An 18,142-nucleotide genomic window follows, 5' to 3' on the forward strand; every position below is an offset into this window, starting at 1 on the left:
CCCCTCCCTCCCCTCCCTCTTTCTGTTACAAACAGACACAGACAGAAACCCTTCCCTTCCCACTTCACCCTGCCCTCTTTCCCCTTCCCTCTTCCTTCCCTGACCTACTCTCCAGTCCAGGGGTAGTCAAACTGCGGCCCTCCAGATGTCCATGGACTACAATTCCCATGAGCCCCCTACCAGCATTCGCTGGCAGGGGGCTCTTGGGAATTGTAGTCCATGGACATCTGGAGGGCCGCAGTTTGACTACCCCTGCTCCAGTCCCTTCCCCTCAGACACACACACACACAGGAACACAGAGTCCCCTCCCTCCTTACCTCTTTTCACAGGAGGGCCCCAGCCTTCTCCCTCCCTCCTCCTTAGCCATGGGAGATTATTTTGTCTATAGTATGTATATAAATTGGGGTTTTCGGGAGGGGGTGTGTGTCAGTCTTGTTGTCTCCTGCTACAACATGTACTCACTGCTCAGATCACCAATAAACAGCTGTTTGTTTGCTCCGTGGCCTGGCATTCTTCCTACGAACCCACATATTTTACACATCCCCTCCCCAAACCTTGCCCTCCGCCCCCAAAATCTCCATATATTTCCCAATTCATAGTTGGCAACTCTAACTGTAATGGAATTGTGCAGGAAGGTGCTTCCTTAAGTTAATAAGATGACCAGATTGTCCCACTTTTGGAGGGACATCTGGGGGCACCTGACACATTGTACTTATGTTGCAAGTAAAAAAATATATATTACAATACTATTTTTGCGTTCTATGAAACTTTTTGTTGCTCCATATAGACCAAATTTTTAATCAAGACACCCCCCCCCCCCCGGTCAATGGTGTCCCGCTTTACCAATGTTAAAATCTGGTCACATGGGATAATATTATAGCCTGTTGCAATGCTTATTGTACGCATCATCTCTCTTTTCACTACAATGCTGTGTACCTTTTAAACTCTCTTTTTACATTCTTGCATGTCGTGCTTTATGTAGTGTGTTGCTTTGAACAGGATTTGTTTGGGTTTTTTGTTTGCTTCGTTTTCCAGTCCTGTAATTCTTGTCCTACTACATTGTTAATTGGAGGCCCTTGCTGCCAGTTTGAATTACTATTTTAGCCATCCGCTTGCCTCTTTGAGGTACTGTTTTTGTAATCAGTAAGAAAGGCAGGCTATAAAGTTAAGAAGAATAATATTAATCGGCATCAAAATAAAAGATCCATGAATCTATCTTAGTGAAGTGGTTAAGAGTAGCAGTCACTAATCTAGGTTTGCTTCCATGCTCCTTCACATGCAGCTACCTTGATTACCTTAGTCACAGCTCTATTAGAGCTGTTCTTGCACAGCAGTTCTCTCAGAGCTCTCTCAGTCCCACCTACCTCACCAGGGTGTAAACTGCAGGGAGATTTTATTCCAACCCCAGATCATTCAGTCCCTGCCCTCTACACAGAATGCGATTTCCGTTTGGATTTTGGCTGATTTAAATTTTCCTTCTGCAGCAAGAAGGATTGATCCGGAGTGACCCTACCTTTATTGTGCGATATCTTGGAGTGCTTTTAATGCTCAATATATTTTAAAATCCGGATTGGGAAACCAAGCTCCGTGGTAGAGAACCTCTGATAGGCCACACCTAGTCATGTGACAAGCTTGCCTTAAAGGAGAAGCCCCTAATTTCTCTCAACTTCTGTTGGTCCTGGATTTTTCCTCCCTCCTCTGCCTTTTTCGATCCTCTCCCCCACCCCTCCAAGAAAAGAAAGAGGCTCCCTGCCTGGCTCCTCTCCCTCCCCCCTTCAAGAAAAGAAAGAAAGGCTTGGCTCCCCCCCCCCTTCTGAACTACCCTAACCACGTGCAGAAGACTTTCCTGTTTCAATGGGGAGTGGGGGGGGGGGAGAAGAAGACCCGAGTTCAAAGCAATCTGAATTCAACAGGAATAAAGTAAGTAAGTGCAGACTCTGCCCAGGTGTCTGTTGCGGAGAGAGGAAGAGAAGGCAATTTTAAACTGCTTTGAAACTCCTTTGGATAGTGAAAAGTGGAATATAAAAACCAACTCTTCCTCTTCTTCTTCCACCAGCCTCACTTTGATACAGTTCAGAACAACATATAGAAGCAGGTGTTTGCAGCTCCATAACTTTCTGCATTAGGAACTGTAATATGCATTTGGAAGTGCATCTCTGTGTGAATGCCATCGAGCTGCACTATTTTCAAAGGTGCATGCATTTGGATGTGCCTAAATGTGCATGCCCATCCGCTGTTGGAATTCTTGTTCTTGCATCCTCACAGACCCTGGAGAGATGCATGATGGGAGAATTCCATTTCTGTGAGCTTTGACGGTTGGTGACTGTTTTGGTGTGTGGGAGGGAGAGAGCTGGGTTGAGAGTCTCTCTGTTCAGGTTTATAAATCAGTCAGAAAATATAAAATAATATTGTGAATGTCAACAAGAAAAGAGTGTCACAGAGCCCAACGGTAACGTGATGTAAACAGGGGGGGGGGGGGGGGAGGGAGGAAAATGTATCCCTGAAAACCAGTTTTGCCTCAGAAGAAAGATACTGTTGAAGCTTTATGTTTGAATGTTTTTCTAGTAGGTAAGTAAACATATTTATACTTACTTAAGAAAACTATATAGTTTATTTAAGAAGAAAATGGCAAAGGAAGAGATGGTGTCACTTGGCAATTATAATACACAATTTCCCTCATTTTGCTGAATGTCTGGAAGGTTAGCGCAAATTAACCAGCTTTCACAAAAAACTAAAGTCATATTTTTTACAATTAAGATACTGACAGAAATCAAAACCCCTGGATCACCCTCCATATTTGCCATGAGAGAAGAATTTATGGCACAACTGAAACTGGATCTGAGTTCGGTTTCTAACAGTGGCTGGTGAGATGCCTCTAGGAACCTGACTTGTAAGTCACAGAAGACTATGATGGTTTCTCCCAGGCACTCAGGGTGAATGAGATGAACTGAACAGAAAGTTAAAGAAGGCATTCTGATCTAGTTCCCCTAATTTAGACTGAAAGAGTCTTTCAGTAGCTCTAATTCTGTCAGTCAACGGTAAGACCGACATGACATTGGCTGTCAGAACCATTTGCTCTTTCCTTGGAAAATGCAAAAGGTGAATTCTTCTGATAACCCAACACTCAGCAATGTGTGGGTCCACAATCAAAGTAATTAATTTTTATTCTATCAGGATGAGTTCAAACATGGCTGCATTTTAACTGTGCTCCCCTGGCCTGTAAATTTTAATCTCAGTAGCAGCCATGGAATTGTAACATGCTACCTAAAATTCATGAGCAGCATTAGGCTTTAAATATAGATGAACAAAGATTAGAATGAATTCAATTGATGGTGCTTTTTTTTTTTTTTTTTTTTGCCTTTAGCCTGTTAAAAGAAAGATGTTATATCCTGCTGGTCACGGAGAGAACCAGGTGAGTTCTATATCCAGACACTGGTTTTCAAAAGTTTCTTTCCTCTGTCTGTACACCCATTTCCTCTCCACACAGTAAATGACAGTATTTTCCCTGAGAACTTAAGATTGTAGTTATGGCTGCCAGATCCAGACTGGGAAACTCCTGGAGATCTGAGTTTGGAGCCTGGGGAAGGCAGGGATCTCAGTGGGATGCAATGCCAGAGAGTTCACCCTCCAGAGCAGCCATTTTTCCAGGAGAATTGATCTCTGTAATCTGGAGATGAGCTGTAAACCCAGATGATGCCCAGGTCCCTCCTGCAGGCTGGCATCCCTAACTGTATGAGATGGAGGCATGTGATGTACATGTCCATCCTAGGCTTACTTCTAGATACAGGTGTGTTTTTTAAATGTTCTACAAACCCGAAACACCTATTTTATCAAATTCAGGTGGTTAGCCATGTTGGTCTGAAGGAATAGAACCAGGTTTGAATCCAGTGACACCTTTAAGAACAACAAAGTTCAATTCTGGGTATACGCTTTTGTGTGCATGCATCGCTTCTTCGGATACCTGAAGAATGCCTGTGTTCCTACCATTCCTAGCATATTTGCCAAAATACAATTTTACCCTCTCCTTGGCCTACCTGAGGTGTGCAGTAATTAATCACAGAGAAACATTATGTTTAATATGGAAGTTATGAAGCCGAATGATGAACTCTTAAAACACACATTCTCATAATAAATAGGACTGCCAAAATGAGGATGAGCAAATATTCCATATTTAATTTCCTTTTATATTTGTCCAGGGTTTCTGTTCTCTGCTTTTTATTTTTATAGATTAATTTATATAATAACCTTTTTACAAAGCATTGGGGGGAAATCCATTGACTTGTGAACTGCAGATGGCCAACCTGTGACAAGAGAATGTTCCCCAGGAAACAGGAGCCCTATAAATAAATATGGCCAGGCATTAAAAATAACACCATGATCCTAGCCTTTCTCCTCAGCCTCTTTTTCAATTCAGCATCATTTCTGCCAAGGGTATTTGCTTTTGCTTTGATTCATGGCCATGCCAGCAGCCTGCCCAGAGCCTTCCCCTCTTCCCCCTCAAGGGAGCAAACAAGCATTTAATTTATTTAAAATATTTATATCTCAATTTTTGTTGTTACTCTCTAAGCTGTTTTACAGTATATTTAAAGCACAAGCTCATTAAGTCAGCTGAAGTCACAAAGTCAGCTGAAGTCAGTGTGTCACAATGGTACCTACCAACACCTCCTGGAGCGAGCCAAATGTTTTTAGAGAGTAGCTAGGGCCAGGAGGGGTTTCTGCCCAGCAAGGGTTTTCATTGGTCACTGGACATTTGATCGGCATTGTGAATTATGAGAAAAAGGTTGCTTTGGTAGCAGCTGCCACCACAATACAATGTTCTTCCCTCCAGTCTGATGAAACACCATTGACAACAACTCTTTGAGTGCGGTTCTCTAACCAATTCCCTATCCACCTAACTATCTGAAAATCCAGATTGCTGTCAGAACATCATGGGGAACCTTATCAAAAGCTTTACTAAAATCCAAGTAAATGACATCAACCGAATTTCCACGATCCAGCAAACCTGTTACTTGGTCAAAAAAGGAAACCAGGTTGGTCTGATAGGACCTGTTGGAGACAAATCCATGCTGACTTCCTTGTATCACCAAATTGTCCTCCAGATGTTTGCAGATCACTCCCTTTAATATCTGCTCCATTATCTTCCCCACAACAGAGGTCAGACTCACAGATCTGTAGTTTCCTGGGTCATCCTTCTTCTCTTTTTTGAAGATTAGAATAATGTTTGCTCTTTTCCAGTCCTCCGGGACATCTCCAGTCCCTAAAGAGGTCCCAAAGATGATGGACAAGGGTTCTGCAATTTCTCTGGAAAGTTCTTTGAGCACTCTCGGGTGCATTTCATCCGACCCAGGGGATTTGAACTCATCCAGTGCAGCTAAATGCCTCTCAACAACCACTCTGCATGTCAACCTGCCACCCAGACACTATCCCTTGACTACTGCCATCTCATTACCGTTTACCCCCCAGCAAGCTGGGTACTCATTTTACCACCATCTCTAGATGTGCTTAAACCCTTTGACCTGTAGGAAAAAAACAGATGTAAAATAGGCACTGAGCCTTTCTGCTTTCTCTGCATCTTCCGTTAGAGTTTGTCCATCTGCACCCAATAGTGGGCCTATTGCCTCCTTTACTTTACGTTTGCTCCTCATATAACTGAAAAATATTTTCTTGTTACAATGGGCTTCCCTGGCCAATCTTAGCTCACTCTCAGCTTTGGCCTTTCTGATGATTGATCTACAGTGCCTAGTAACCTGTAAGTACTCTTCTTTAGAGCTCTGTCCTTCCCTCCATTTCCTGAACATTTCCCTTTTCTTTCTTAGAAAGAAAAGATCAGACAGATCAGACAGTTGGTCCATCTAGTCCGCCATCTTGTCCCACACTGACTGATGATGCACGGGCAGGAAAGGCCAGGCTGGTGCCTGCATGACAGTGGGGCTAATCCCCACTTATGCACGATGTCAGCCCAGCCCCGTCTTGCTTTAGGGCCTCTGATTGCCCGTGGCAAGGGAATGCTGATTTTTCAGTGTTCCTTTGCTGTGGCCATCATCAGTGACCAAGCCGGGCCAGGCCCATGCTGCAGTGTCTGGGAGGGGACTGAAAATGCCTCATTCAGCTCTACAGTGCTTCACGCACGTTCATATGGGTTTTTGTTGTTGTTTTGCAGGGAGGTGGGATTGCATTCTCATTCAATGCCACCTTCCTGAAAGAAAGAAAAAAAAACGCTGACCCCCCACATGGTGCAACCTTCCTGCCATGGCTGCATATCCCAGGGGGATGCATTTTAGCGGCAGAGCTGCTTCATCACCAAAACGTGACCCCCGTAGGGACACAGAAAGCACAAACCAGCTCCGCTGCTGAAATGCATCCCCAATGGAGACACAAGAAATGGCAGAGCATGCTGCCCTGCTGCAATGCATTGGCCCAGTGCAGCTGCTACTGTGCATAATCATAGGCTAGATATCAGGAAAAAAATTTTCACAGTCAGAGTAGTTCAGCAGTGGAATAGGCTGCCTAAGGAGGTGGTGAGCTCCCCCTCACTGGCAGTCTTCAAGCAAAGGTTGGATGCACACTTTTCTTGGATGCTTTAGGATGCTTAGGGCTAATCCTGCGTTGAGCAGGGGGTTGGACTAGATGGCCTATATGGCCCCTTCCAACTCTATGATTCTATGAGTTTTCCTTTCTCACCAGTGCAGCACACTGGGTGGACAGGTTCATGGAGCTGTCCACTATGACCCCAAGACCCTTTCCCCTCTCAGTCTCAGCAAGTTAAGAACCCATTAGCCTGCTCTTGAAGTTGGGATGCTTTTTGACCCAGTGTGCATCACCTGACATTTGCCAGCACTAAATTTCATTTGCCGCATTGTTGCCCCCTCCCTCGCTCCCCCCATTTGTGGAGGTCCTCTTGGAGCTTTTGACAGTGAGCATAACATAGGTCACCTCAGAAGCCTACAGAGAGATGCCTTTGCAGTGCTTACACATATGAGGGATCTTACAAAGAGTGACAATATTACTGTCTGAGGGACCGCCTATCGCCCTATGCCCCCTGCAGGGCTTTACACTCTGTGGGTACCTATCTGTCGGTTATTCCCGAACCCAGGGAAGTCTGACTGGCCTCAACAGGGCCAGGGCCTTTTCGGTCCTGGCCCCAACCTGGTGGAATGAGCTCCCAGAAGTGCTGTGGGTCCTGTGGCACTTTCAGGAGCTTTACAGGCCCTGTGGAGCTTTCAGCATTCCACAGGTCCTGTAAAACGGAGCTCTTCCGCCAGGTCTATGGTTGAGGCTGGTACGGCCAGGGAGATCTATACGGCCCCGTTTCAGGCATTCTGTGATGGTTTGCAATCAAACAGCTGCACCCTCCTCCCTCTCACTCCATTATGAGTTGTCTTTGGAGCCATTAAGAATAGTTGTTTTTCCGCCATATCCTCTTTTCTTCTTTTGATTGGACTATGATTGTAATTTTGTGTCTGTTTTTTAACTGGGGTTTTTATGTGGGTTTTATGCATACGTATGTAACCTGCCACGAGCTGTTAGGGAGTGGCAGGTAATAAATTGAATGAATGAATGAATGAATGAACGAACGAACGAACGAACGAACGAACGAACGAACGAACGAACGAACGAACGAACGAGAGCCTGTTGTCACACATTCATGCCACGTTCCTTATGTGATCTGCATTGTACCCATGTGGTCCAAGTTTCAGTTATCTTGTCTATGCTTTGTAATAGCTGTCTAATTAGCTTTTGTAACCAAAGAACAGGAGCAGCTGGGAGATGTGAACTATGCTATTCTAACTTTGTAACCCCAGGGGAAACTGACAGTAAATTTCCAAACATCCCCTTGGTACCTTTCTGCAATCTCACAGCCTTGTGGGCTTGTATGTGGGAAAGTGAGTGATCACACTGGAGTTTTGATGCCAAGGGGTGCCTAGGGAGGGATTTAGGAGCAGCTTAAAGCCAGGCAGGTTGCTATCTTTAGTTTTGGCAAAGAGTTTTCACGTACCTGTGCCATCAACCCTTTAATAAAAGGATTTCTTCAACCAAGAGTCTGCTTATTAGGGAACTTGACTGGAATGTGACAGATATAAGGATCAACACATTCACAATGTTGCAGGGTTGTTTTGATTGTATTCTCACATGCAAGGTAGCTTCTGGCATTCAGCATACCTCTGTGTGGAAGTGACAGGCAAGTGGATATGGTAAACCTATAAGGAACATTTTAGGAATACAGCAAACATAGGCACTGCAATATTTTTTATTCCTTCAGCTTTACCGATTCTTCCTGGGTTATTTATTAAACATTTCCACTGGAACTCTGTGAGTGCTATGTATGGTAATTACAGAGCTTCGGTCTCCATGGGGCTAAATATCCATGTGCTCAAACAAAGGCGTTCTCCTTGACAGAAATGCATTTAAATGCTCGACGGGTGCAGTGAACTCACCTCTGCAATAGTCTGTTGCTCTGACAGTTTCTGCAAAATTAAGGGAAGTCAGCGCAAAGACGAAGAAAGCAATTTTGGGATGAGTTAGGAAAGACTGAAGGCTTACTCGCACCGCCTAGCACCCCGAGCCACTGGGCAAGATCATCCCAGGCTTTGGGGTTTGCTGTCATCAACAAAAGGGTGGTCTTCAGTTAAATGTCGAAAGAGAAAGGGAAAAAGAAGAAGAAGACGAAATCATCAAGCAAGGCTGAATGAAAAGGAGGTTGGAACTGGGAAGGGATTCACTTTGGCTTGTCAGGTCTGATGGGTGGAAGTTTAACTCCATAGATACTCACAGAAACAACTGGAGTCCACTGGGTTAACAGGCAGGTAGGAAGAAAACATAGTGAGGGATTATTATTATTATTATTATTATTATTATTATTATTATTATTATTATTATTATTATTATTATTATTTCAATTTATTACTTGCCACTCCCAAGTGGCTCATGGAGGGTTACGAAAGTCTGCATAAAATCCCAATAAACCCCCCATTAAAACCTCCAGACATAAAAACATAACGCAGATCCAACTACTCTCGGTAACAAAAAAGGAGATACGGCGGAAAAAACAACTCAAATTACTATCATTCCCCCAATAAAAATCTCCTAGAGGGGGGTGGGAAGAAGGGCACAGATGGAAGCCGCAATCCGCCATTCACACCACTGTATCCTACATCGGGGGGGGGGGGTGTAGACCTGAAAAAGTTTGACAAAGACACTTTCTGTGCCCATTGGATATTGCACCTTCAATGTACTTTAGAATCCCATTTTCCTGTTTCACACAGGAAGATCCAGCTGAAAAAGCACATTGAAAGTGCATTATCTGATGCCTCTGGAACGATAAGAAAGCAGCCCAGATTAGTAGAATTACTGCCCTGTGCCAGGTGAAATTTGGACATTGTTTCAGGGAGGAAACAGACTCCCAGGACAAAGTACAGCTTGGTGTCTATGAACAAATGAAATACACAGCACTTTCACACACATACATACCCACACACTTTGCAGGTGGATGTTACTGTGTGTGATGGCAAAATCCACCTGCAAACAGTTGCTCAAGTGGATTGAAAAGGCTTTATTTAGTGTGTGCAGAAATACTGATGGAGAATCTGCTCTTAGAACATGTCAGTCCAAACCCCTATGGAAAGATTAGAGCTTCAAAGCAACCTTCTCAGAGAGTAAACAGTCATCACACAGTCATCCCTAGAGGCTTAACGAGAAGCTTCATTAGGGAAAAGAGAGGTCCCAAGTGTGTGTGTGTGGGGGGGGGGGTGTGCAACACAGAGGTTAGAAAATGACTATAATTTTCAGTTTTAAAACTTCACCAGTATATTGCTATCTAGGTCAGCCTATTCCAACCTTTTGAACATGGAAGAACCCCTGAAATGTTTTGCAGGCTTTGAGAAACCCTGGAAGTGGTGATGTGCCCCTTCAGAGAAATGGAAAAAATCAAGGTGTGGCTTTCAAATTGTACACATGGTTTTTTTTGGAAATTCATAGTCTTTGAAATGAATATGAATTTACAAAAAATCATTTCAAAATCCTGGTTTCATTGTATTCAGTAATTTATTTTTCCAAAATCAAATACTAGGTAATGTGCCAAAATGGGTTTTGCTCATTTTCAAAATTATTCTTTCATCAGTGGCAATATACCTGTGACGAGAAATAATAATAACATTATTATGTTATTATGTATTATGTATTATACATTGTAATACAATATCAAATACATTGTAATCCATTTCCCAAAACAAATTAAACTGTGCATACAAGTTCCCACCTTCATTCAAAGTAATACCTTTCTATTCAAAAGATCTTAATTTATCTATATAAAAATATCTTTAAACCGCCCGCGGCGCCACGGGCGCTGCAGACTAAATAAAACAGTAAGGGCTGGTGGGGAGGAGTTAGGGTGGGCTCTGTCCGGAATAAAAACTCGGAGGAGCGAATCAGGAGCCACAAAGCGCGCTCCGAGTGGCACTCCAGGGCGCCTCCCTATTGGACAAAGCGCGCCTCCCTATTGGACACTTGGCCCGTCTCCCGAACACCAAGCCTCCAACTCTGCAGTCCTTCCGAGCGGCCATCCTACCCGGATGGCCGCCAGGGAGGAGGCTTGGCCCACGCCACTGGAGTCGGGGAAAACTGCTTCCCTGCCCAGCGACTGCCCTTCGCCTCCGATGCGGCGACGAACGACTCTGACGACGACGACCGTGCCCATCCCCAGCCTTCCCACCCCCACCCCAAACATTTGTTGCTGCCCGCGAGCGCCCGCCACCTTCCCACCCCCCCACTTCCCACTCGCCGCCGCCGCATCCACACCCGACCTCCTGGACTCGCTTCCCGGCTGGCACGCATACAGACGACCTTCACTACGGCGGCCAGGCCCGCCGCTCCATGACCCCACCAACGACAGACGCTCCGCCGCCAACGCCCTTCCACCTCCTCGCCAGACGGCTCCAAAATGGCCGCCGCCACAACGGGCCTGCTGCCGCCGCCACCGCACAGTGATGCCTTCCCCAGCCGCTAATTGCCGCTCCCACGCCTGATCCTCGCCTTCTCCTCGCCGCCGCTGCCGCCGCCACAACACCCCTGCCGCGCACGATCCACGACGCCAGCTCCAAGTCCTGCCTTCCCCAGCCTCGCCTCGCTGCTCCCACAACTAATCCTCGCCTTCTCCCCGCCGAAGCTGCCCTTCACCGCGCCCAGCCACCAGTGAGTCGCCCCAAGCACGGGGTACCCCAAGAGCTACACCCCCCCAACTATGCCCACCTGCCCAGGCACCCATCACCACTCACTCACAGACCTAGCGCCCGCTGTATTTGTCCCACAGCGGGCTTAATTTCTAGTATAAAAATAAATTTGCTGAACATATATATTAATACAACCTCACAGTTATAGTGTTAACATTTACATTTGTCATCATCAATTATATGTTACTAATTAAAGAGATTCTAAACTTCGAATATAAAATAACATTGTTAATATTTTTACCTTCAATTATTATGCATTATGAATAGGCAATGCAGCTCATTTGTTATAAGGAAAACCTCAATTCAGCTCCTAGGTAAAGTTTCCCAATTTGTCATCCACTCAGTTCTATTTTATATTCGTCACTGCAAAACCGTAAAGGCGTTGCCCGTTACTATTTAAAGATACAGTATCATAGAAAGCAGGCTGGGTCCCAAGTGGAATGTGTTTGTTTGGCACTGAGAGAATAAAACCTAGGATCCACGAGAGGATGGACATTACTAGGTTTCTATTACAATGTGAAAGCCCCTATATTTTTTATTTTGAATATTTAGGAAACAACAGTCTCAGTTCTACTTGGGACCGAGTATTTGATTTTGGAAAAATAAATTAGTGGACACAACAAAATCAGGATTTTGATTTTTTTTTTTTTAAATTCACAATCTTTGAAATTAGTATGTGTACAATTTGAAACCCACACGTTGATTTGTTCCACTTTTTCTGTATTTGGCCATCGACTAGCCTTCTCCATTCCTTCAGAGAAGTGGGCATGGAAGTAGGATGCTGGAGCCAGCCAATCCATCCTTCGATTGATCATTGACCATTTCCACCCTGCAGAAAGAGACTAGGCCTATAGGGCAACAGGGGAACAGGGCTCCAGTGACCTCCAGTGATGTCAGCAGCCATCTGAACTTCTGTATTGTCTCAGTCAGAGATGCTCTGTATTGTTGGTACTTGGGGAACAACGGTGGGAGAGCTTGTGGAGTTCTGGCCTACTAGTGTATCTCCTGATGGCACCTGGGTTTTAGCTACTGTGTAACACAGAGTGGTGGACCTGAGGGCCATTGCCCTGATCCAGCATGGCTTCTCTTATCTTCTTATGTTCTCTAGCCCCCACCCCCACCCCCACCCCTAGTGACTGTGGAAGGTGCCTGAAGGTACCCTTTTGAGGGTTGTGTTTTCTTTGTTTGTTTGTTGTTTTTTTTGAATTTTTCCACCATTGAAAGGAAGCCCAGTGCAGGAAATATGATAGACTCTGGATTGGTTGTTGAACTGTAGGTGGAACACAGTCAAAGAAGTTACGTGTGCTGTGGCATGACCACTGTGTTGGTGATGGTGGAAAACTTGCAGATGACTTATGGCAACGTCAGGGTTTTCAAGGAAAGAGACATCCAGAGGTGGTGTATCATTGCCTGCTTCTGTGTAGCAACCTTTGGTCTCTCATCTAAGTATTAACCAGTGGCAACCTTGCTTAGCTTTCAAGGTCAGACAAGATTAGGCTAGCTTGGGGATGACCGTTTTAGAAGGTTCCGTTTTAGAAGGACCAAAAGGCACATTGAATGAAAATGGTTTGTTGAGACAAGCAGTGCAATAAATCCTAGAGCATCACAGGATTCCAGTCCTGTGGAAGGAAGGCATAGGGCATTTCCCCCTTTACTGGGTCCCAGAGTAGGGATGTGCACCAAAGAAACAACTCAGTACTGTGTCAGTGCCCAGCTAATCAATTTGGGTATGCCCAAATCCCATCGTCAGTATAAGGGTGCAGGTTTGGTTGATACATGTGCAGTCGAATCCATTAGGCCATACCCAACAAACAGCTAATCCATAGAGATTTAGTAGGGTTTTTCTCAGGTGAATCACGAATCAGATGAATCAAGCCCAAACTGATTCAGGCTTCTCTGATTCAGCGTATTTAAACTAATGAGATGTATAATGCGGCTTGGATAAGACTGAAGAATAACTGAATCAGCATTGATTTGAATATTTTTGAGTTTATCCAAGCCAGATTGCACATCCCCAGAGCATGCAAGGCAAGGGCACTTAGAGTTTGGTATGCCTACTCTAGTCTCCCTTCAAATGCCATGGCATATCCAACTTGTTTATCCTGGCATGATGGAAAGAAGATTCTCTTTCACTCCTTCCTCAATTGCAAGGCAAGGTATGCCACCTCCTTGGGGAGCCCACAACACTGGCTGTTCCCTTTCCTTGACCTCTGAAGAAATCCTTAGGAAGGTGGCATTTCCTTATATGGCTGATATGAAGCTACAGGGTGTTAGCTTGGGGATGCTTACAAACCATCCAGGAAAAACTTTTTGAGCTTCTTGGAAACACTGCAACATATAAAAAGTCAGTAATTCTTTTTTTTACCCACTCCTAGTCAAAGTGAATATAGCGAGTCAAAATGCCGAATTAGATCTCAGCAAGAAATTAAGGGCTTCTATCATCTGGGCTCAAGGTTGACTCAGCCTTCCATCCTTCCGAGGTCGGTAAAATGAGTACCCAGCTTGCTGGGGGGTAAACGGTAATGACTGGGGAAGGCACTGGCAAACCACCCCGTATTGAGTCTGCCATGAAAACGCTAGAGGGCGTCACCCCAAGGGTCAGACATGACTCGGTGCTTGCACAGGGGATACCTTTACCTTTACCTTATCATCTGGGCTTAAACAGTGACTTGGATTTTCTTACCCATCACAATTTCTAATAGCTAAATGGGATACATGTTTTAGAAACTTTAGGTGGCTCTTCTAAACATGCTGTATCATAGCATAGCCCTGACATGGCTGACCCAGAAGCTAAACAGAGTTGGCCAGGCTTTGGTTGTACTACCAAGGAAGTCCAGGGTCAACATGCAGAAGAAGACATTGGCAAACCACCCCTGAACAGTTCTTCACCTTGAAATCCTGTGGGGCTGCCACCTGTGACATGATGGCACTTAATTATTTGTCCTGACTTAGATGGCCCAGGCGAATCCAGCCTCATCATATCTGGGAAGCTAAACAGGGTTGGCCCTGATTAGTACTTGGACGGAAGACCACGAAGGAAGTCTGGGGCTGATACCCAGAGGCAGGCAGTGACCAACCAACTCCATTAGTCTCTCACCTTAAAAACCCTGCAGGGTCCCCATAAGTCAGTTGCAACTTGATGGAACATTCCACACTGACCCCCACCATCATACCATAACCCTTTAGGGATGCCCGTTCATGACCTTAATCTCCAGACTGCTTCCTCCAGATCAGTTTTGTATTTATTACTCCATTACTTTATTTGTACCCCCAAAGCGGCTGGCACCTCTGACCTCTCTCGTCATATATTTTGCGTTATGTCTAAATCCATTCCAGGCCTTTACACATGCGGAAAGATTTATGACGAGATGCATTCCCACTCTGTTTCAGACTCAGCTCCTCCCCTTTTCCCTCCTCCCTGCAATTTTCCCTATTAAAATCCCCATAGTGAATCCCTTTGTCATATTGATTTCCTGTTCATAACATTGTGAAGGCTCATGCTGGAATAAGTGTTTTTCATCTTTAGGGGGCCCCTGGACTTCTCTTTGATTTTGCTACAACAGACTTATAAAGCTATCTCTGTGGGGAGTTAGGAGAAACCACTGAAGTAAAAAAAAACCCAGAGATAAGCAAGAATCATTCTGGAGGTTGAGGGGGGGGGAAGGAGAATGGCTCAAGGCAGAAAGCTTGATCATATAGTGCTGTGGTGGATGAAGAATGGGGTCTGAAAGAAGGACTTCCCCAACTTGGGTTGGGGCTTTAGGTTTAGGTTCAGAAATACCTGGAGAATTTGGGGAAGGAGCTTGAGTAGGGTTGAATTTGGGAAAGGGGGGACCTCAACAATGTTCGATGACACAGAGTTCACCCCTCAAAGCAGTATTTTGCTCTAGGGAGACTGATGTTGGTCATCTGGAGACCGGTTCTAATCCAAGGAGAACTCCAGGCCCCACTGGGACGTTTGCAACCCTGCACTTGGGGCATGCATATTGCTAAGTCTGACTTCAAGCTGGGTGGGGCCAGCACCAGAAATCTCTCTTTAATGTACAGATAGATAGATAGATAGATAGATAGATAGATAGATAGATAGATAGATAGATAGATAGATAGATAGATAGATAGATAGATAGATAGATAGATAGATAGATAGATTTCTATATAACTATAGGCCTTTACAAAATATAAAATACAAATTTATAAACAGTGAAATAGAATAAAAGGAACTGTATAAAAATATAAAATTTAAGAACTAAAACAGCATACATGACTACAGAGTGCAAGACTCTGCCTTAGCGGTTGCAATGTTGGCCCTTATTTTCCTTGCAGCCAAAGCAAATAGAGCGGTTTTTTATGTTACATTATCAACCTGGTCAGATAAAAGATAGATTGTCTTTTCAGCAGCAGACTTGCTTGGTCTGTTTAGCCTGGAGAGGAGACAACTGAGAGGGGATTTGATAGCCATTTTCAAATATTTAAAAGGCTGCCATATAGAGGATGGAGCAGAGTTGTTTTCTCTTGCCCTGGAAGGACAGACCAGAACCAATAGGATGAAATTAATTCAAAAGAAATTCCGTCTAAATATCAGGAAGAAGTTCCTGACAGAGCGGTTTCTCAGGGGAACAGGCTTCCTCGGGAGGTGGTGAGTTCTCCATCTGTGGAGATTTTTAAGCAGAGGCTGGATAGCCATCTGATGGAGAGGCTAATTCTGTGAAAGCTTAAGGGGGTGGAAGGTTACAGTGGATGAGCGATATAGTTGTGAGTGTCCTGCATAGTACAGGGGGTTGGACAAGATGACCCATGATGTCCCTTACAACACTATTATTCTATGATTCTATGATAGGCAGCTCCTATTTCTGCTTTGGGAGTTGCACAAATTAGAGTGGGAATTTCTGGCTCCCTAACCAACAACATTCCAATGTGCAAGGGCATCAAGCAGGGATGTGTGTTAGCTCCCCTGTTGTTAATTTATACATAAACAACATTGTAGAAAGACTCCCTGGTCCACAATTTGTTTCTCCTAAACTAGGAGGTCAAAAAATCTATTTTATTTTAGGCGGACGACATGGCCCTATTTTCCCTCACAAAGATTAGGATGCAAAGGCTATTGCAACAACTTGGTGTTTAATGTACAGCTAGAAGTTTCTGAAAAAAATTGTTTCTGGCCCAAAATCCCATTTGCCTTCTTAGCCACCGAGTCATACTGCTGACTGATGTTCAATGTATGATCTACTAAGACTCCTAGATCCTTTTCACACATGCTACTGCCAAGACAAGTCTCCCCCCTCCTATATTGGTGTAAATGGTTTTCCCTACCTAAATGCAGAACTTTACATTTGTCCCTATTGAACTTCATTTTATTCAGTTTAGACCACTTCTTGAGCCTATTTGTTTATATTTGGTATGTCTGGACTTGGATAGCCAAATCTGATTCAGTTCTCAGAAGCTAAGCGGGTCAGCCCTGGCTAGTACTTGGATGGGAGATGGGAGACTATTAAAGAATATCAGGGGTGTGATGTGGATGAAGGCAATAGCAATCCACTTCTGAACATATCTTGTCTTGAAAACCCTATAAGGTTGCCATTAAGGATGGGCATGAATCAGCTCACAAGCAGCAATTCATGATTAGTTGGGGCTGGTTCATGGTTCATGAACTGAAGTTCAAGCAGGTTGACCAGCATGGAGTTTCCACATACTGTCAAGCAGATCATGGAGGTTCATGTGGTTGTGAACGAATACATTTCCAGATGGATTGTCTTTGGACAAACAAAATTGAATTCTCTGACCTTGGAAACACTCTTATCAGTTTCTAAAAAGTCATGTTGGTTTCAGGAGGGTTTTCCCCTTCCCCTTTGATGGGATTTCCTTGTGTTCATTTTCCATTGTTTTGCATAGAGCTTGCAAACTCCCATTGCTTGGATTCCTTGTGATTGTGTGATCAGTCCTTTTAAGTTTTCAATACTAGTGGCATTGGGTTCTGTTGGATTTACTGTACATTGAACTGATTGTACTGGGCCTGAGGGAAAAAATCCCCTCTTCATTTGTACTGCAGTGATTCTTTGGTTTTACATTAGTTCTCTTGTATTGCTACAATGGCACTGGTTTCTGCTGGGCATTCTGTAAACTGAATGAGTTGTACTGGCCTTGCAAACCTTAGATTGGAAAGGGATTATGTGCTTGTTGAGGCCTGTTGAGCTGGCATTCTACGGGATTCTACTGGGCTCTCTTTGATGGCACATTTCACTGGTTCTACTGGGATTGCAAAAGTCCCCCCCCCCCCCCCAGGTTCTATTGCAGGGATTGTCTGGCTTGGCCTTAGTCGTGTTGGGTTTGTAGTTCCACTGGTTCTGCTAAAAATGTTTCTAGTTTCTACTGCAGAGATGATGTGCAACTTTGATTCTATTCGGCCAGGCTTCTATCGCCCTTATCCTTTTTTTGCTGTTTTTCCCTCCATGGGAGATGAGGATGGGGTACCTTATTTGGGTGGCTGTAACTTGGACCCTGTAAACCCAATTCCCACCAAACTTGGAGGGCAGGTAGAGGAGAGACAGCCAGAGATCCCCTGTGCCTCTAGCATTCCAGGAGTCTGCTCTCCTGCATCACAAACCAAACTAGCTTGTTTAGCTTCTAAAAGTTTGTAACAGTTTCTGGTCTGAGAACTGGGCATACCACAAACCATCAGGAACTGTATTTTCCCAGTTTGTGCCCATCCCTAATTTATATTTGACACTCTTTTTGGATCCCTCGTTAGCTTTATAGATCAGGTCATATTCAGTATGCATATGGTATAGGTTTTATACACAATTTACACATATAATTATAACATGTGTTATAATAATAGTGGTGGCTGCCCTAAAATGCTGCAGATGCATACATTTTACAGAATGGCATTTGGCATGAGTATTAAAGGAAAGAACCACAGG

General features: G+C 44.4%; 1 long non-coding RNA gene across 2 annotated transcripts in view; it reads left to right on the plus strand.

The window, feature by feature from the left end:
• Nucleotides 1–2,330: 2,330 nt before the first annotated feature.
• The window catches only part of LOC143842705 (uncharacterized), a 43,507-nt gene continuing 27,695 nt past the window's right edge, over nucleotides 2,331–18,142 (plus strand). For both annotated transcript variants that reach the window (XR_013233309.1, XR_013233308.1), the window contains exons 1-2: nucleotides 2,331–2,568; nucleotides 3,365–3,412. This is a non-coding gene — a long non-coding RNA (uncharacterized LOC143842705). The remainder of the gene's footprint in view (nucleotides 2,569–3,364; nucleotides 3,413–18,142) is intronic.

Source organism: Paroedura picta, chromosome 8, assembly GCF_049243985.1.
Source record: "Paroedura picta isolate Pp20150507F chromosome 8, Ppicta_v3.0, whole genome shotgun sequence".
Classification (NCBI taxonomy): domain Eukaryota; kingdom Metazoa; phylum Chordata; class Lepidosauria; order Squamata; family Gekkonidae; genus Paroedura; species Paroedura picta.